The sequence below is a fragment of the Rhinoraja longicauda genome, chromosome 18, assembly GCF_053455715.1.
Source record: "Rhinoraja longicauda isolate Sanriku21f chromosome 18, sRhiLon1.1, whole genome shotgun sequence".
In the NCBI taxonomy this organism is placed as follows: Eukaryota; Metazoa; Chordata; class Chondrichthyes; order Rajiformes; family Arhynchobatidae; genus Rhinoraja; species Rhinoraja longicauda.
The window spans coordinates 29813027-29831732 of NC_135970.1; the positions used below are offsets into that span (position 1 = coordinate 29813027).

At 43.8% G+C, this 18706-nt stretch overlaps 1 protein-coding gene across 4 annotated transcripts in view; it reads left to right on the forward strand.

Moving 5' to 3' along the window:
- saxo4 (stabilizer of axonemal microtubules 4) overlaps nt 1–7352 on the forward strand; it is a 74894-nt gene extending 67542 nt beyond the window's left edge. For 3 of the 4 annotated variants that reach the window (XR_013548419.1, XR_013548418.1, XR_013548417.1), the window contains exons 15-16: nt 1261–1628; nt 3703–7352. The gene's annotated coding sequence lies outside the window, so the exon portion shown is untranslated. The remainder of the gene's footprint in view (nt 1–1260; nt 1629–3702) is intronic. The other variant, XM_078414835.1, reaches the window with a different exon arrangement.
- Nucleotides 7353–18706: the final 11354 nt, after the last annotated feature.

The window sequence follows — 18706 nt, forward strand, 5'->3', positions numbered from 1 at the left end:
TGTTGGGGGAGTCCAGAACCAGGGGCCACAGTTTAAGAATAAGGGGTAGGCCATTTAGAACAGAGATGAGGAAAAACTTTTCAGTCAGAGAGTTGTGAATCTGTGGAATTCTCTGCCTCAGAGGGCAGTGGAGGCCAATTCTCTGAATACATTCAAGAGAGAGCTAGATAGAGCTCTTAAGGATAGCGGAGTCAGGGGGTATGGGGAGAAAGCAGGAACGGGGTACTGATTGACAATGATCAGCCATGATCACATTGAATGGCGGTGCTGGCTCGAAGGGCCGAATGGCCTACTCCTGCACCTATTGTCTATTGTCTATTGTCTATTGACTCATCAATTCCATTATTTAGTTTAGTTTACTTTAGAGATGCTGTGTGGAAACAGGCCTTTCGGCCCATCGAGTCCACGCCGACCAGCGATCACCCCGTACACAAGCACCATCTCACATACTAGAAACAATTTACAATTTTACAGAAGTGTCAACCTACAAACCTGAAGGTCTTTGGAGTTTGGGTGGAAATCGGAGCACCCGGAGAAAGCCCACGCGGTCACGGGGAGAACGTATAAACTCTGTACAGGCAGCACCCGTAGTCAGGATGGAACCTGGGTCTCTGGCGCTGCGCGGCGGCAACTCTACTGCTGCGCCACCGTGCCGCCCTTATCTCGGAGTGTCTGCCAGTGTTAGGGTCACCGTTTGACTAAATCCCTGTGCAATCAGGAACATTGGCACAGAAGTTAGGCTGAGCTCTTGTTCACATCGTGTATCATGAAGGTTGGAATGTTTTGCACTCATTGTTTTGGCAGTTTGCCCATACATTGTGATTCACACAGATTTTTAAATTTCTTGTTTAGAATTACATGAAGCTGAAAAATAGTCATTTGCAAATTCAGAAAATCACATGGGCTTTATGACGTTCATTTTTTTTTACATCCTGAGTTCATATATAGAAATGTTCTCACCTAACAATGAATATTTTTGTTTGTTTACCCATTTGCCATGCTCTTAGAGCATTTTTTTTTCTGAAGAGGATATATATTTTTAATTTGTCACCTTTATGAAATAAAAGGATTGGAAGAACATTTTCCATAATGCCACAATTGAGCTTAGTATAGAACAGCAACAGGACAGATTCCGGGAGATGAGAGTCAATGAGACGATCTGGGAATGGGGAGATTGGAGTGAGCTGGGAAAGAGATCGGGAATAATCAAGGACATAATCATGGACCAGTCTCACATCCCACTCCCTCTTCTCCCATCAGGCAAGCAGTACAGAAGTATGAAAACGGACACCTCTGGATTCAAGGACAGTTTAATCCCAGCTGTTATCAGGCAACTGAACCGTCTTATCAACAACTAGAGAGCGATCCTGAGCTACCATCTGCCTCATTGGATGATTCTCGGACTATCTTTAATTGGACTTCACTGGACTTTATCTTGCACTAAATGTTATTCCCTTTATCATGCACCTGTGCACTGTGGGTGGCTTAATTGTAATCATGTATAGCCTTTCCGCTGACTGGTTAGCACGCAGCAAAAGCTTTTCACTGTACCTCGGTACACTTTCAAGTTCAAATTCAACTTCAAGTTCGAAAACACTTTATTTGTCCCCGTGGGGCAATTTACAAAGGCACGTAGAGTAGTACAAAAACTATGGGGGGGTGGGAATAGCGGGGGCGAGCAGCGGGACAGGGGTGGTTAGGAGTTGAGGGGCTGAACAGCCTTGGGGACAAAGGTTGCCCTTCTCCTCTGTGTCCTACAGCCTGGGCAGCGAAGCCGGTGTCCTGAGGGGAGCCTGCAGAGAACAGGACGTGACAATAAACTAAACTAAACTAAGCTATACTAAACTAATAGGAAGTGTACAAATGTGGAGAGATCCTTAGGAAGTGGGGAATAGATCAGAACAATAAAAGATGTCCTAGGAGGAGAAAAGGGAGGGTGGCAGGTGGCTTCGAGAGACACCAGGGCTGCTGGGGAAAAGATCGTGCAGATGTGAGTGGAATGTGCGATGTTTATTCTGGTGGGATTTGTACAGTAATCAGAGTGCAGGGAAGATCTAAGCACAATGTCATCGAGTATCGAACAAGGTTGTGTACTTTAGAAAGGACGAACAACAGACAAACCCAACAGATGGTGCCCAGTGGAATAAGGAACTGCAGATGCTGGTTTACAATAAAAAGACACAAAGTTCAAAAACATAAAGGGAACTCAGCGGGTCAGGCAGCATCTCTGGAGAGCATGGATATGTGACAATTTCTGGACAGGACCCTCCTTCAGACTTAGGCTTCATCTGCACAAATGAAAAGTCTGGAATCATTTACTTGTTGTACGTAAATACAATTCATGGAGGTGGCAGAAGAACATCGATGGGGGTAGCGTGAGGAAAGTTCAGAGATGACACAGGGTGTGATCGCTGGCAGGCATGGCAAAAGGGCCTGGTTCCTGCACTGTATCTCTAAAGTCTAAAGTGAATCGGACAATACCCTAGCTTCTGGAAGCCTGATGATAACAGAGGGGAAGAGGCTGTTCCCGAGGCTAAAGTAATGGAGGCTAATTTGATGGTTGGGGTGGAGTGTTGAAGAGCTTTGTTTCATCTGAAAAGAACACCCGCTATCTTTATTCAAGCTAATTGCTCATTGTGCTCATGGAGATAGGAAGTGCACAATGTAAATGTTCTGTATAAGTGCAAGTTACCATCTGTTCAATCTGTCAGGAATGAACCGTTGCCTGAAAATATGCTGGTAAAGTGTTTAAATCCTTGTTAATAATAAGTGATTTAAAAAAAAATTGGGGGTATGCTAAAAATGAGGTTGGCCTGGCTATTAGTTCCTGGCACAGGGTCCCAAAAATCATCTTTTATAAAAATGACAATCAAGCCGTGTTTCTCGAACATCAAGTACATATATTTCTGCAGATATTCACACCCTTCTTGTCTGTAGTGAGTGTAAGGACAATGATCATGATGATCAAACTCCCCCTTCCCATTCCCACACTGACCTTTTTGTCCTATCCTCTTCCATTGCCAGAGAGGGGCCACACGCAAATTGGAGGGACATCACCTCATATTCCACTTGCCGAGCTTACAACCCAGCAGTAGGGACATAGGATTCTTAAATTTTAGGTAACACCCCCTCCTTAACCCCCCCCCCCCACCTTGTCCCACCCTTGTGTGCACTTATTTCTCTCGCTCTACCGCAACTCTTTCCCCATCCACCTATCTCTCTCTGTCTACTCTCTCCTTATCCGACACCCTGTTATCTCCTTTTCATCTCCAGCCTTTGTCACTTGCTCCACCCATCTCCCGATCAAACCCTCCTCACCTGTATCCACCTATCACTTGCTAGACTTTCTCCTGCTCCCATCTCTTTTCCAGCCCCCACCCCCCCCCCTACTATGGTCAGTCTGAAGAAGGGTCCCGACCCAAAACGTCACCTATCCACGTTCTCCAGAGATGCTGCCTGACCCATTGAGTGACTCCAGCTTTTTGTGTCTATCTTCGAGCTGCCAAAGGAGGTAGTTGTGGTAGGTACTATCGCAACATTTAAGAAATATTTGGACAGGTACATGGATAGGATAGGATAAGTTTAGAGGGAGATGGGCGAAACAGAGATAGATGGGACTAGTGTTATGGGCATGTTGGGCCGAAGGCCTATTTCCATGCTGTGTGACTGTTATTTATTTGATGACATTTTCTTCCTCTGCAGCTCAATGGAAGAGTCCCAAGAAGTTAAGAATGGCATTAGTTGCCCAACTGTGAATTTCTCATCCCCCAATCTTGGGACACCAGGAACAAGGAAGCTACCGCGATGCTATTTATCAGGAATATTTATCCCTATTTAGTCTTTTGACTTTAGAGATACAGCGTGGAAACAACTCCTTTGGTCCACCGGGCCCACACTGACCAGCGATCATCTCGTACAATAGTTCTACCCTACACACTGGGGACAATTAGCAGAAGCCAATTAACCTACAAACCCGCACGTCTTTGGAAATTGGGAAGAAACCGGATCACCTGGTCAAAACCCATATGGTCACAGGGAGAACGTACAAACTCCATACTGACTGTACCCGCAGTCAGGATCAAACCTGGGTCTCTGGTGCTTTGAGGCAGCAGCTCTATCGTTGCACCCCCAAAAAAGACTTTTACTTCATCTTCAGCTCCTATCGTTTCAAGAATTTGTTCCACATTTCAATGATTCGGATGATTTTTATTGGTTTGTACAATTTTTCAATCACTAATTATTATCACACGGATATGACTTTGCATTTTGAGCAACTCTGATCTCAAGTTGCGTACGTTTTTCAGGGATCAGGGGTTGAAGATATGGAAGTTAATCATCTATAGTAGGTTTTCAATTCTCATTTCCTGCCTTTGATCCCAACATTGTTAGTTTTAATGGGCTGAAATTCTTCTGAGTACAGCAAACCGTTTGAGCTCTTATAATGCCTTCCAAAATATTTTTGTGCAATTATTAATTAAGAGGTTTGCTCAGTTGAAGTTTAAAAAAAAATTCCTTTAACAATTTCCTATTAATTTTTTATGCTAATCCCCTGTGAATAGAATTCTCAAACTTTGTGCAACGTGAACCAATCTTGCATGAGGAAATTGATAAATTCTGGGGCTTTCATTTAAAAGTGGTTTGAACATAGAACATAGAACAGCACAGCACAGGAACAGGCCCTTCGGCCCAAAATGTCCGTGTCGAATATGATACTTGCATATTATGCATATCCCTCCACTCCCTGAATATTCCTGGCAGGTACCATTGCAACGTTTAAGACACATTTAGACAGGTACAGGGATAGGACAGGTTTAGAGGGATATGGGTCAAACGCAGGCAGGTAGGACTAGTGTAGATGGGGCATGTTGGTCGGCATGGGCAAGTCGGGCCGAAGGGCCTGTTTCCACATTGTATTACTCTATGATTCTATAACTCTATCCAATGTGGCTATCTAAAACTAACGGTCATACCTGACTTCACCACCACCCCTGGCAGCGTGTTCCAGGCACCCACCACTCTCTGTGTAAAAATAATTGGCCTGTACATCTCCTTGAAACTTTGTCCCTTTCACCTTCAAGCTACACCCTCGAGCATTTGACATTTCTACCCTGGGATAAAGGTACTGACTGCCTATCCAATCTATTTCTTGATAAAAAAATTGGACTATGCTACTTATGCAGAACAGTTGGATTTTCCAAAGGGGAATAAATACTAGTGGACAAGGCAATAAAATCAAGACCTCACGTTCAGGAGGTGCTGTGTGGGGCTGTAATCAGTTTCGCGGGAAAAAAATGATAGCAATGCATAAGTGGTTTTTTTTTGTATTGGAGAATGGAATATCTGTTTATTCCCCATCTTGTCTTCTGAGTTCGATATCACGGAATATACAATGGGAGGGAGTGCACGGCCTCAATGGGTGGAGGCCCTGCAGCAGCCTGGGGCTTGGCTGGTCCGGGCCCTGCTCCCAGAAGCTGCGCATGTGGGCAGGACGCGGCCTACGGCGGTGGAGCTGCGGCGGAAGACACCACGGCTATGCTTGACCAGGCCGAACCTGCAACGCCGCCAAGACAACAGACCTTCATGGTCAGATCAAGATCCCTGCACTTACAACAACAGGGACTTGAAAATGGCATCAAAGAGGCGACATTGTATACTGTATTAATGTACTACTGCTATACACTAATGCTTATCTAATGTGTATCTAAGTGCTTATGTGTAGTGACACTTGTACTGAACTGTATACAAGATTGTATGCACTATTCCTCAGTACATGCGCCAAATCCTGCAAAGTAAAAAATCCCTCTAGATTTTCTTTCGGTGCAAACCAGATTTATAACTTGGCTCCTGGTAACTTTTCACTAAAGCCAGTTGACAGAAGAAGCAAATAGTTTTTGATTAAGTTACAATCTCTGTTTAAGTAAATTGTTATAAGTACACAAAAACTGAAACAGCACAGACACTGTCGACTCTGAAGGTTATGAATATATAAATAACTGAAATATTTATATCTTGAGTTTTCTGATTTCTTCAAGAAAAGTTATTTCCCCCAGAGGACGTTTGGGGCTTGGAACTAAATGAATACTTCTATACATTGTGGATGGCTCGATTGTAATCAAGTATAGTCTTCCCGTTCACTGGTTAGTACGCAACAAAAAAACATTTCACTGTGCCTATAAACTATAAACTTAACACGTGACAATAAACTAAACTAAACTAAAATAAACGTGAAAATCCTCAACACATTTAAACAGTTCTTAGATGTTGTACTTAGTCATAGAATCACAGTCATAGAGTGATACAATGTGGAATCAGGTCCTTCGGCCCAACTTACCAATACTGGCCAACATGTCCCATCTACATTAGTCCCACCTGCCTGCGTTTGGTCCATATCCCTCCATACCTGTCCTATCCATGTACCCGTCTAACAGTTTCTTAAATATTGGTATAGTCCCTGTCTCAACTACCTCCTCTGGCAGCTTGTTCTATATGCCCACCACCCTTTGTGTGAAAACGTTACCCCTCAAATTCCTATTAAATCTTTTCCCTTTCACCTTAAACCTATGTCCTCTGGTCCTCGATGCACCACTGTGCCGCGCCCAAAATGAGTTAAAACCCACGCTGTACACAGAGTCTATTACCATCTAATCCTTATGGAAACCTTCCAGTATTGTGTTACAGAACCAGACCGACTTACCCAAGAAATATGAAGTGCTGGAGTTATTGTGATATTGCTAGGACTACTTTGTTGGTCACAAGGACTACTTTGTATGCCTGTGTATATAAGTGATTGGTGTGATTAGGCGGCCTTGGAATAAACAGCCTGGAGTTAAGCTCCACCATGATAAGATCTTAAACATGTGTACTCGTGGCCCTTCCAGAGTCACAACAAAGGTACAACAGGTACTGGACCATGAAGTACAACAGGAGTAATTCAGCAGGTCAGGCAGCATCTGTGGAGGACATGGATAGGTGACATTTTGGGACAATGAAGGAGATACGATGAAGGAGATTAGCTGTATCTCTAAAGTCTAAAGTTTAAAGATTGACCCAATGTTGGGGCTTCAGGTATGAAAGGTGTCCTCATGGGAACAGATGTTTCAGTTTGAGTTTAGTTTATTGTCACGTGTACCGAGGTACGGTGAAAAGCTTTTGTTGCGTACTGACCAGTCAGTGGAAAGACTATACATGATTACAATCGAGCCCTCCACAGTGCACAGGTGCATGTGAATAACGTTTTGTGCAAGATAAAGTCCGATCAAAGATAGTCCGAGGGTCTTCAATGAGGTCGATAGTAGCTCTGGAAATCCAAGAGTTATTTATACACTAATCAAATCTGTTTTTATTGTAGCAGTACAGGGAACGGTTGCCAAGAGATTATGTAGCTGGACTTCGAGTGTGAGTTCAAATCTCATTTTAGCAGTTTGTGAATTTATATATAGTTTAACAAATCTGGAGATAAACTGGTGACAGAAAATGTGTCTGTAAAGCTGTCAGAATGCTTTTAATAAAGAAAAGAACTCGCTCTTAGTTTATTGTAGAGAAAGAGAAATCCATTTATTTAACGTGACCGCCCCACAAGGTAAAATTCAAAGTGCTCTCTGGAAGGAGTGGACTAAATCCAACTGCATCCTCAACTTCACTGCCTGATTGGTGCCTATTCACTGAGTCGGAGGGTAATACAGCGTGGAAATTGGCCCTTCAGCCCACTTGTCCATGTCGACCAAGATGCCCCATCGAAGCTAGTCCCATTTGCCCATGATTAGCCCATATCCCTCTAAACTTTGTGTCAGAAGGAACTGCAGATGCTGGTTTATACCGAAGATAGACACAAAATGCAGTAGTAACTCAACGGGTCAGGCAGCAAGCATCTCTGGAGGAAAAGGGCGGGTGACATTTTGGGTCGGAACCCTTGTTCAGGCTCAACCCGACCCGACCTAAAACATCACCCACCCTTTCCCTCCAGAGATTCTGCCTGACCCGCTGAGTTACTGCAGCACTTTGTGTCTATCCTCGGTATAAACCAGCGTCTGCAGCCTCTTCCTACGCAGGTGATCGATGGATACAGTCATGGGAGGAGGATTCGAAACGTTGACTATTCATGTCCTGCCGTGCTTCGGGTAGGGAAGAAGAGAAAGGGGAGCAGAAGTGGATCAAACGGTCGAAGGTGAAGTTAAAGGGTCTTGGGGAGACTAAGTCATCCAACATGCCGCCTGCCTCTTGATTCTTGCTGAAAAATGCCCATTTTCCTCAATTGTCCTGAAATGTTGCCTGTTCATGTACTCCAGAGATACGAGAATGTTTTATTGTCATACCTTCCAAACAGAATAATGAAATTCTTACTTGCAGCAGCACAACAGATATGTAAACATAGTAGTCTGTGAATAATATAATAAACAAAAAAGCTCAGTATATATATATATATATATATATATATATATATATATATATATATATTATGATTATGATTATGATATACACACATGCACACACACACATAGAAACACACACACACACAAGCACACACATGTATATATATATATAGATACGTGTGTGTGTGTGTGTGTGTTTCTATGTGTGCGTGCATGTGTGTATATCATAATCATAACCATAATCATACTTTATTGCCAAGTATGTTTTGCAACATACGAGGAATTTCATTTGCCATGCAGTCATAGCAATAAAAAGCATCACACAAAATATATTTTTACATGACCATCCACCACAGTGACTCCTCCACATTCCTCACTGTGATGGAAGGCGAAAAAAAGTTCAATCTCTTCCCTTCTTTGTTCTCCCGCGGTCGGGGGCCTCGAGCCTTCTGTTGATGGGACGATCTTATGCCCTCGTGTCAGGGCGATCAAGCTTCTGCATTGGGGGGCAATCTCAGCTCCCCCACGCCGGCCGATCTACCCCGGGTCGGGGCTAGTCGAAACCTTCTGCGATTTGGAGCTCCCGACATCGGTCTCTACCCGAGACAGTGAGCTCCTCAATGGTGAAGTCCACAGGCCGCGGTTGGAGCGTCAATCCCAGGCAAGGGAGTGGCTCCGATGGGAAGTCCACGGCCCGCGGTGGGGCTCAGAGTCAGTCCCGAGCAAGGCCGCCAGCTCCATGATGTTAGGCCGCAGAGTGACTGGAGATACGATCCGGAAAACAATCGCATCTCCGTTAAGATAAGAGATTGAAAAAGAGTTTACCCTGATGCTCCTGCCCACCCTGACATAAAACAAACCAGAGAACACACATATATATATATAAACATACATGTACATACATACATACACACACACGAAACAAACAAACAACCCTAGAGCAAAAAGACAAAACTAATGGCCCCATTCTATGTAGTTCGGAGCTTATTTGGAGGTTGTAGTGTTTAATAGCCTGATGGTTGAAGGAAAGAAGCTGTTCCGGAACCTGGACGTCACAGTTTTCAGGCTCCTACATCTTCTTCCCCATGGCAGGAGTGAAATGAGCGCTGCCCAACCCACTGAGTTACTCCAGCAGTCTGCGTTCGTTTTGGTAAACCAGCGTGTTGTGTCTACATGAATGGTTTGGACTGGCTTTAGTGTGAATGCATCTCCACCCATTTCTACAAGCCAGAGTGATATATGTTAACAGCAAAGACAAGCTGTCTCTTTAGAAAACGCTGAAATAGAAGGTCATTTTTCGTCACGGTGACGAACGCACAAGCAGATGGTTGCCCGGGCGATCGAGCATGGCAGTGGAATTAGCCACAGTTGTCAAAGGAAGCAGCAATATGAATGGAGCAGAGACGGAAGTACGTGAGAGGAGATTGTTAGTGGGAGGACACAGCCAACAAACAGAGATTAACAAAACATCTCGAGATAAAGAATACACCGAAATATGCAAAAGGGCACAAATGATTTAAAACTATGTTTTACTTTCAAGGTTAACTGACACGAGGATGACACTTGGATAGAGAAGAGCGTGAAAAGAATAATTAAAATAGAAAGTTGAGATGTCAGGTTTGTTTGCTTATAATCATTGTTATGACTATTTGAGATTAAATATCACCACCTGAGAAATATGCTAAACTCACATCCGGTTATAAAGATAAATCATCTGTAAGTAGCTGGCAATAACTTCCAATCAGAGGGTTGTGAATATAGTCGTCATACAGCATGGAAACAGGCCCATCAGCCCAACTTATCCATGCCAACCAATATTCCCCATCCACATTGGTCACACGCCCACGTTTGGTCCAAATCCCTCTGAACATTTCTTATCCATGTACCTGTCCAAATGTCTTTTAAATGTTGCGATAGTTCCTGCCTCAACTACCCCCTCCGGCAGCTGGTTCCCTTATATCCACTACCTTCTGTGTGAAAAAAGTTACCCCTCGGGTTCCTATTAAATCTTTCCCCTTGTCACCTTAAGCTTATGTCCTCTGGTTTAGGATTCCCTTACTCTGGGTAAAAGACTGCGCATATACCCTATCTATTCCCCTCATAAGTTCATGTTCATGTTATAGGAGCTGAAAGAGGCCATTCAGCCCATCGAGTCTCCTCTGCCATCCAATCATGGGCATTGATCATCTCATCTCATCGATCGCCCATTCAAGCTAGTTCTATGTCATCTCACTTTCTCAGCAATTCCCTACAACTTACAGAAGCCAACTAACCCACAAACCCGCACGTCTTTGGGATGTGTGCGGAAACCGGAGCACCCAGAGGAAACCCACGAGATCACAGGGATGAACGTTCAAACTCCACACACTGAGGTCAGGATCGAACCCAGGTCACTGGCGCTGTGAAGAAGCAGCTCTACCATTGTGCCGCCCTTGTTGAGATGAACATAGTCCTTTCAATGTGAACCACGAATCCACGCTAGGTATTGGAGAGCTGGCTGGAGACCATGCCAGTTTATGTAGGTCAGCTACCTGCCATCCTCTTAACAATGCCAACGAGGAAGACTTTAATCCCTTCTCTTCTCTCTCAGTAATCTGAACTAATGTTATCATGCTCACTTTGATTGGCTTCCATGGCAACAATTCACAACTGCATTACCCTTATGTTTTTTTCTCTTTTCACTCAATCTTCCTAATTTGAGATGCCTGTCCTCTGGTATTTGAACAGATTTTCTGGTTCAATGTGACATATATCCTTCAATATTTTGACAACTTTAATTAGGTTGCTTTTTACTTTCTTATTATCCTACATGGCAATCAATATAGCACATGCCACTATATTTAGTAATGCACAATATCAAATGCATTAATTATAAGAGCAATATTCATACTTCTGCAAGCAAATCAATGCCCATGTACAATGAACTGTATAAAACAGTATTCATTTGCTGTCTATTGATATTGGAGCCTTAGAGAATCATACTGCATTGAAACAGGCCCTTCAGTCCAACTCGTCCATGCTGGCCAAGACTTCAGCACTATGAACCAGCATCTGCAGTTCTTTGTTTTGACATGCCCCCTCTACACTAGCCCCATTTGCCCACCTTTGGCCCATATCCTTCTTAACCTTTCCTATCCATGCAGCTCTCCAGGTTTCTTTAAAATATTATAGTTCCAGCCTCAACTACCTCCTCTGGCTGGTCGTCCCATACACCCACCACTTTTCTATATCTGTGAATATTCAAGCAGTAGAGTTTCCACCTTACAGTGCCCGAGACCCGGGTTCAATCATGACTACGGGTGTTGTCTGTACGGAGTTTGTACATTTTCCTGTGACTGCATGGGTTTACGCCAGGTGCTCTGGTTTCCTCCCTCTTTCCAAAGATATGTACGTTTGTAGGTTAATTGGCTTCTGCAAAATTGTCCCTTGGGTGTAGGATAGTGCTTGTGAATTGGTTGGCGTGGACTCGGTGGGCCGAAGGGCCTGTTTCCATGTTGTATCTCTAAAGGAAACTAAACATATCACTCCAAACTTATGTGTTCTTACCTTGTGAGGTCATTGTTAATGTGATATCTAAGCAAATGGCTTCTAGAAATCAAAGTATATTGCAACTACTAGTTTGTTTTTCATCCGCAATATTTGATGAACCACAAAGAGCTCAAGAGAATTTGTTAACTACAATTTCCCTTTCATAAAGTCACTTTAATTCTGACTGATTGTCTCCTGATTTTATAAATGTCACGCTATTAACTCCTCATGAGAGCATTTTCTCAATAAAAGATCTTAGGTTAATTGCCTCAGAATTTCCTGCTTTGTATCTTTCCTTTCTTAAACAGCGAGGTCACATTTGCAACCCTCAGAGAACTCACTGAGAATGGGCAGCACAGTGGTACAGCGGTAGAGCAGCTCCTTACTGCACCAGAGACCTGGGTTCGATCCTCTCCACGGGTGCTTTCTGTACGGAATTTGTATGTTCTCCCCGTGACCGTGTGGGTTTCCTCGTGGTGCTCCTGTTTCCTCCAACGCTCCAAAGACATGCAGGTTTGTGGGTTAATTGGCTGCAGTAATATTGTAAATTGTCCCTACCAGTGTGTAGGATAGTTCTAGTGCAGGTGTGATCGCTGGTCGGCATGGACTCCTTGGGCCGAATGGCCTGATTCTGCACTGTATCTCAAAAGTAAAATAAAACAGCTGATAGATTGTATCAATACTACATTCACGATTCATGTAGTTACTTCCCAAAAGATCCCACTAGCATGTTGGACAATGGGCCTCAAGAAACTTAGTAACCTTTAGCTAGGTTAATTTGTCACGTACTGTTTCTCTGGACAGTGATTCTTTTAGAAATAAAGAACTGCAGATGATGATTTACAAACATCAGGCAACATCACTGGAAAACATGGATAGAAACATAGAAACATAGAAAATAGGTGCAGGAGTAGGCCATTTGGCCCTTCGAGCCATCACCGCCTTTGAATATGATCATGGCTGATCATCTAAAATCAGTACCCCGTTCCTTCTTTTTCCCCATATCCCTTGATTCCTTTAGCCCTAAGAGCTAAATCTCTCTCTTGAAAATATCAAGTGAATTAGCCTCTACTGCCTTCTGTGGCAGATAATTCCTCAGATTCATAACTCTCTGGGTAAAGAAGTTTTTCCTCATCTCAGTCCTAAATGGCCTACCCCTTATTCTTAAACTGTGACCCCTCGTTCTAGACTCCCCCAACATCAGGAACATTTTTCCTGCATCTAGCCTGTCAAATCCTCAAAGAATTTTATATTTCTATAAGATCCCCCCTCATCCATCTAAATTCCAGTGAATACAAGTCTAGTCGACCCATTCTTTCATCGTATGTCAGTCCCACCATTCTGGGAATTAACCTGGTGAACCTATGCTGCACTCCCTCAATAGCAATAATGTAATTCCTCAAATTAGGAGACCAAAATTGCACAAAATACTCCAGGTGTGGTCTCACCAGGGCCCTGTACAACTGCAGTAGGACCTCCTTGCTCCTAAACTCAAATCCTCTCGCAATGAAGGCCAACGTGCCATTAGCTTTCTTCACTGCCTTGTGTACCTGCATGCTTACTTTCAGTGACTGATGTGCAAACACACCCAGGTCTCGTTGCACCTCCCCTTTTCCTAATTTGACACCATTCAGATAATATCTGCCTTCCTGTTCTTGCCACCAAAGTGGATATCCTTACATTTATCCACATTATGCTGCATCTGCCATGCATCTGCCCACTCACCCAACCTATCCAAGTCACCCTGCAGCCTCATAGCATCCTCCTCGCTGATCGCACTGCCACCCAGCTTTGTGTCATCCGCAAACTTGGAGATGTCATATTTAATTCCCTCGTCTAAATCGTTAATATACATTGTAAATAACTGAGGTCCCAGCACTGAGTCTTGTGGAACCCCACTTATCGCTGCCTGCCTTTATGAAAAGAACCCGTTTATTCCTACTCTTAGCTTCCTGTCTGCCAACCAGTTCTCTATCCATGTCAATACCCGACCCCCAATACCATGTGCTCTAATTTTGCACACTAATCTCTTGTGTGGGACCTTGTCAAAGGCTTTTTGAAAGTCCAGGTACACCACATACTCTGGCTTACCCTTATCCATTCTACTTGTTACATCTTCAAAACATTCCAGAAGATTAGTCAAGCAGGTAGGCGACCTTTTGGGCCCCCGCTGAATTCCTCCAACACTTTGTGTATTTTTATGGTGATTCTTTTGTCCCTCGTACCTATAACTCCTATTGTATCTATTATTAACAGAATATCTTTTGTGTTTTCTATCGTGATCACAAATCATGGAGTCATACAGCAGGGAAACAGGCCCTTTGGCCCAACTTGCCCACCATTATCCAAATTCTTTTTTAGAATATCTGCTAATTCGCATTATTAATTCCCCAGTCTCGTGCTCTAAACAGCTAACATTTACTTTAGCTACTTTAGCTTCCTTTTTTTATATGCCTGCAACGACTCTTATGATAGACACAAAAAGCTGAAGTAACTCAACGGGACAGGCAGCATCTCTGGAGAGAAGGAATGGGTGACGTTTAGGGTCGAGGACAACGTCACCCATTCCTTCTCTCCAGACATGCTGCCTGTCCCGCTGAGTTACTCCAGCTTTTTGTGTCTGTCTTCGGTCTAAACCAGCATCTGCAGTTCCTTCCTACACAAAGAATCTTATGATCTGTTTTATAGATCTATTTTCATGCTCTATCTTCTCCTTGTTATATTTTTTGTAATTCTTTGATGTTTCTTTAAAATTCCTCAATCCTCTTGCCTAATCCTTTTGGTAATCTATGCATCTTTGCGTGTCTTTCATTTAATTTGATACCATCTTTAACTGTTATTTAGCTCATGGGGCCATTCTTTCTCACTGGAATATACATTCCGTACAGACGGCACCTGTCATCAGGATCAAACCCGGGACCCTGACGCTGTAAGGCAGCAACTCTAACACCGCGCCACTGTGCCGCCCCGAGGTAATCGAAAATATTAAAGCCCAGGAATTTGAAGCTGCTAACTCTCTCCAACAATGACCTGCCATTGAAAACTTTGTGCGATTTCCTGACTTCACCTTTCTGAAGTCAACGATCAGCTCCTTGGTCTTGTGGGCACTGAGCGAGAAGTGGTAGTCGCGGCATCTCTCAACCTGGTGTTCTGTCTCTCTCCTGCACGTTGACTCACCACCACCGATGATTCTGCCGACCACTGTTATAAACCAGCAGAGACAATGCCATTTGCCAGCCAAAGCATTACAAGTCTCTCACTTTGCTCCTGACTGCACAGATTGCTTTGCAGGTCCAAGCTGTCAACTCTGCCATGGAACAGAACTTAAAAGGCAGTGAATAATTCAGGTCAATGCTCAAAGTCCTGGCAGCAGTCACAGTGCCCTCATTTTCCTGTTGTCTTTTTCCTGCGGACTATTGCCTTAAAGCAGTGTTAACGTTATGGCACGCTGATGAGCAGCTCATATTCCGCCTGGGTAGCTTACAACCTAGTTTAGTTCAGTTTATTATCATGTGTACCAAGGTATGGTGAAAAGCCTTTGTTGCGTGCTAACCAGTCAGCGGAAAGACTATACATGATTGCAATCAAGCTGTCCACAGTGTACAGATGCAGGATAAAGGGAATAACGATTAATGGAAGATAAATTCCACTCATGTCCAATTAACTATGATCTCTAGTGAGGTAGATAGTAGCTCAGGACCGCTCTCTAGTTGTTGATAGAATGGTTCCATTGCGTGATAATGCACTTGTGTATTTGGTTTCAGACAGGATAATTCATACATGAGGCCCATCTAATCGAGAGATTTAAGATCCTTAGGTATAAGAAAATAACTGCAGATGCTGGTACAAATTGATTTATTCACAAAATGCTGGAGTAACTCAGCAGGTCAGGCAGCATCTCGGGAGAGAAGGAATGGGTGACGTTTCGGGTCGAGACCCTTATTCAGACTGATGTCGGGGGTGGGACCAGTCTGGGTAAATGGGGTGTACGCTATAGAGAGAGTGTATGCACTATGCATTGGGAAATGATTGTTCAAATATCTCGTACACCCATCTACTGTACGGCATGAGTTCAGTGTCTATCAGATATCTGGACTCAAAAGTAAAAATATCTTTCAAATTCAAATGGATGAGAACAGAACATACTGCACATAAAATATACATAGAACCCATAAAAACGAGCCCTTTCGTCCAAAAATAATTTGCTGAAAATTATGCCAAGTTCTCATCATAAGTGACTTAAGTGGGCGCCATCAGTATCTCTGGAGAACACAGATTGTTGACATTTCTTTGTGTGGATGATGCCTTTCATTGTATCTATCATAAAAATTATGTGTTCCGACTGAATATTTTGGGAAGTTTCTGCACAAAAACGTGAGAGAGAATATCCAACTGATCACATCTGCCTGTACATGTGCCATAACCCTCTATGTCCTGCACTTCCATGTGCCCATCTAAAAGCCTCTTAACGACACTAATGTATCTGCCTCCACCTCCAACTCCAGCAATGAGTTCTAGACCTCCTCAACACTTGCTCCACATGATCTCCATTAAACTTTCCCCCTCTCGCCTTTTAGCTATGCCCTCTGGTGTTGGATATTTCTGCTCTGGGAAAACGGTTCTGACTCTCTGGATTCTTTCAGGCATGTGTATTTTGTTGTACTAATCAAGTCAAGTCAAATTTATTTGTCACATACACATACACGATGTGCAGTGAAATGAAAGTGGCAATGCCTGCGGGTTGTGCACAAAAAGAATTACAGTTACAGCATATAAATAAAGTTAATAAGTTACTATTAGTGTCGACAAAAATTTAGTCTCTGGGGTTATAAAAGTTGACAGTCCTGATGGCCTGTGGGAAGAAGCTCTGTCTCATACTCTCCGTTTTCACAGCGTGACAGCGGAGGCGTTTGCCTGATCGTAGCATCTGGAACAGTCCGTTACTGGGGTGGCAGGGGTCCCTCATGATCTTACTTGCTCTGGATCTGCACCTCCTGATGTATAGGTCCTGCAGGGGGGCGAGTGTAGTTCCCATGGTGCGTTCTGCCGAACGCACTACTCTCTGCAGGGCCATCCTGTCCTGGGCAGAGCTGTTCCCAAACCAGACTGTAATGTTGCCGGACAGGATGCTCTCTACAGCCCCAGAGTAGAAGCAATGAAGGATCTTCAGAGACACTCTGAATTTCCTCAGTTGTCTAAGGTGGTAAAGGCGCTGCTTAGCCTTACCCACCAGTGTGGCAATGTGCGTTGCCCACGTCAGATCCTCTGCGATGCGGACTCCCAAGTATTTAAAACTGCTCACCCTATCCACAATCGACCCATTTATCTCCAGTGGCGTGTACGTCCTTGGATGTTTAGCCCTTCTGAAGTCCACGATCAGCTCCTTTGTTTTAGTGACATTCAAGAGGAGGCTATTGTCCTGACACCAGAGTGCCAGATCAGCCAACTCCTCCCGGTAGGCCTTCTTATCGTTGTTAATATGATGAAGAAAGATATAGAAGGCAGGATGCTTCTATTTACAGGCTGGATTGTTAGATGGTTGCATATAGAAGTTGGGATGTGTGTATAAACGTTGGGCTGCTGTACAAGATGTTGGTGAGGCCACATTTGGAGTATCTTGTTCAGGTTTGGCCCTCCTGCTATCGGAAAGATTTTGTTTAACTGGAAAGAGTGCAGAGAAGATTAATGAAGCTGTTGCCAGGACTTGAGGGCCTGAGCTATAGGGAGAGGTTGAGCAGGCTAGGACTTTATTCCTTGGAGCGCAGGAGGATGAGGGGTGATCTTATAGAGGCGTATAAGATCATGAGGGGAATAGATGGAGTTGATGCACAGAATCTGTAATCAAGAACGAGAGGACATAGGTTTATGAAGAAAGGGGAAAGATTTAAAATAGGAACCTAAAGGGCAACTTTTCTCCCACGAGGGTGGTGGGCATATGGAACGAGATGCCAGGTAGTATAGACGTTAGAAGTTATGTTGCAGTTGTACAATACGTTGTACTAATGAACTGAGCAATTTGAGGCAGGTACTAAAACACCGTTTAAAGACATTTAGACAGGTACAGGGAAAGACAAGGTTTAGAGGGATATGGGCCAAACATAGGCAGGTGGGACTAGTGCAGATGGGGCATCTTGGTTAGAATGGGCAGGTTGGGCAGAAGGGCCTCTTTCTGTGGCTCTAAGATTCTATCAATGGGAACACTACACTGGAACTGAGAGATAAAAATCAACCATCTGCTTTGCAAGGGCAAGTTTCTTCTGCTCTCTTGGTCCAGCTGTCCCAGAGAATGGCAGAGTTAACGTTAAAGTACAAGATCACATCCTGTAAAGACAAATTACCTATAATCCACGGAAACACACAATGTCAGGTGAGTTTTCTCTGCCTTGCCTGGAGCGGTATCTCAGACGACTGCTGCATACAGAAAGAGGAATCCATGCGATTATAAATGCTCAGGACAGAGCTGGGCTCAAGAAACGTTAAATTACACAGATGCATTTTCTTATGTCTGCTTGTGGGGCATGAACTGAAGTTAGACCATTAACTCTTCACAAACCAAGCAAAGTTATGAGGCACTTTAGTCTTCATCAGCCAGAGTATTGAGTATAGAAGTTGGGTGGCGGGGGGGGGGGGGGGGGGGGGCATGTTGCAGTTGTATAAGATGGTGGAGAGGCCACATTTGGATTCCTTCTCCCCTAAAGATACTCCTTCTCCCCTGAACGCAATACTCCAAATTCCTTCTCTTGTTACTCCAGAATGTTGTGTCTATCTTTGATTTAGTCCAGCATCTTCGTGTTGTGTCTATCTTCGAC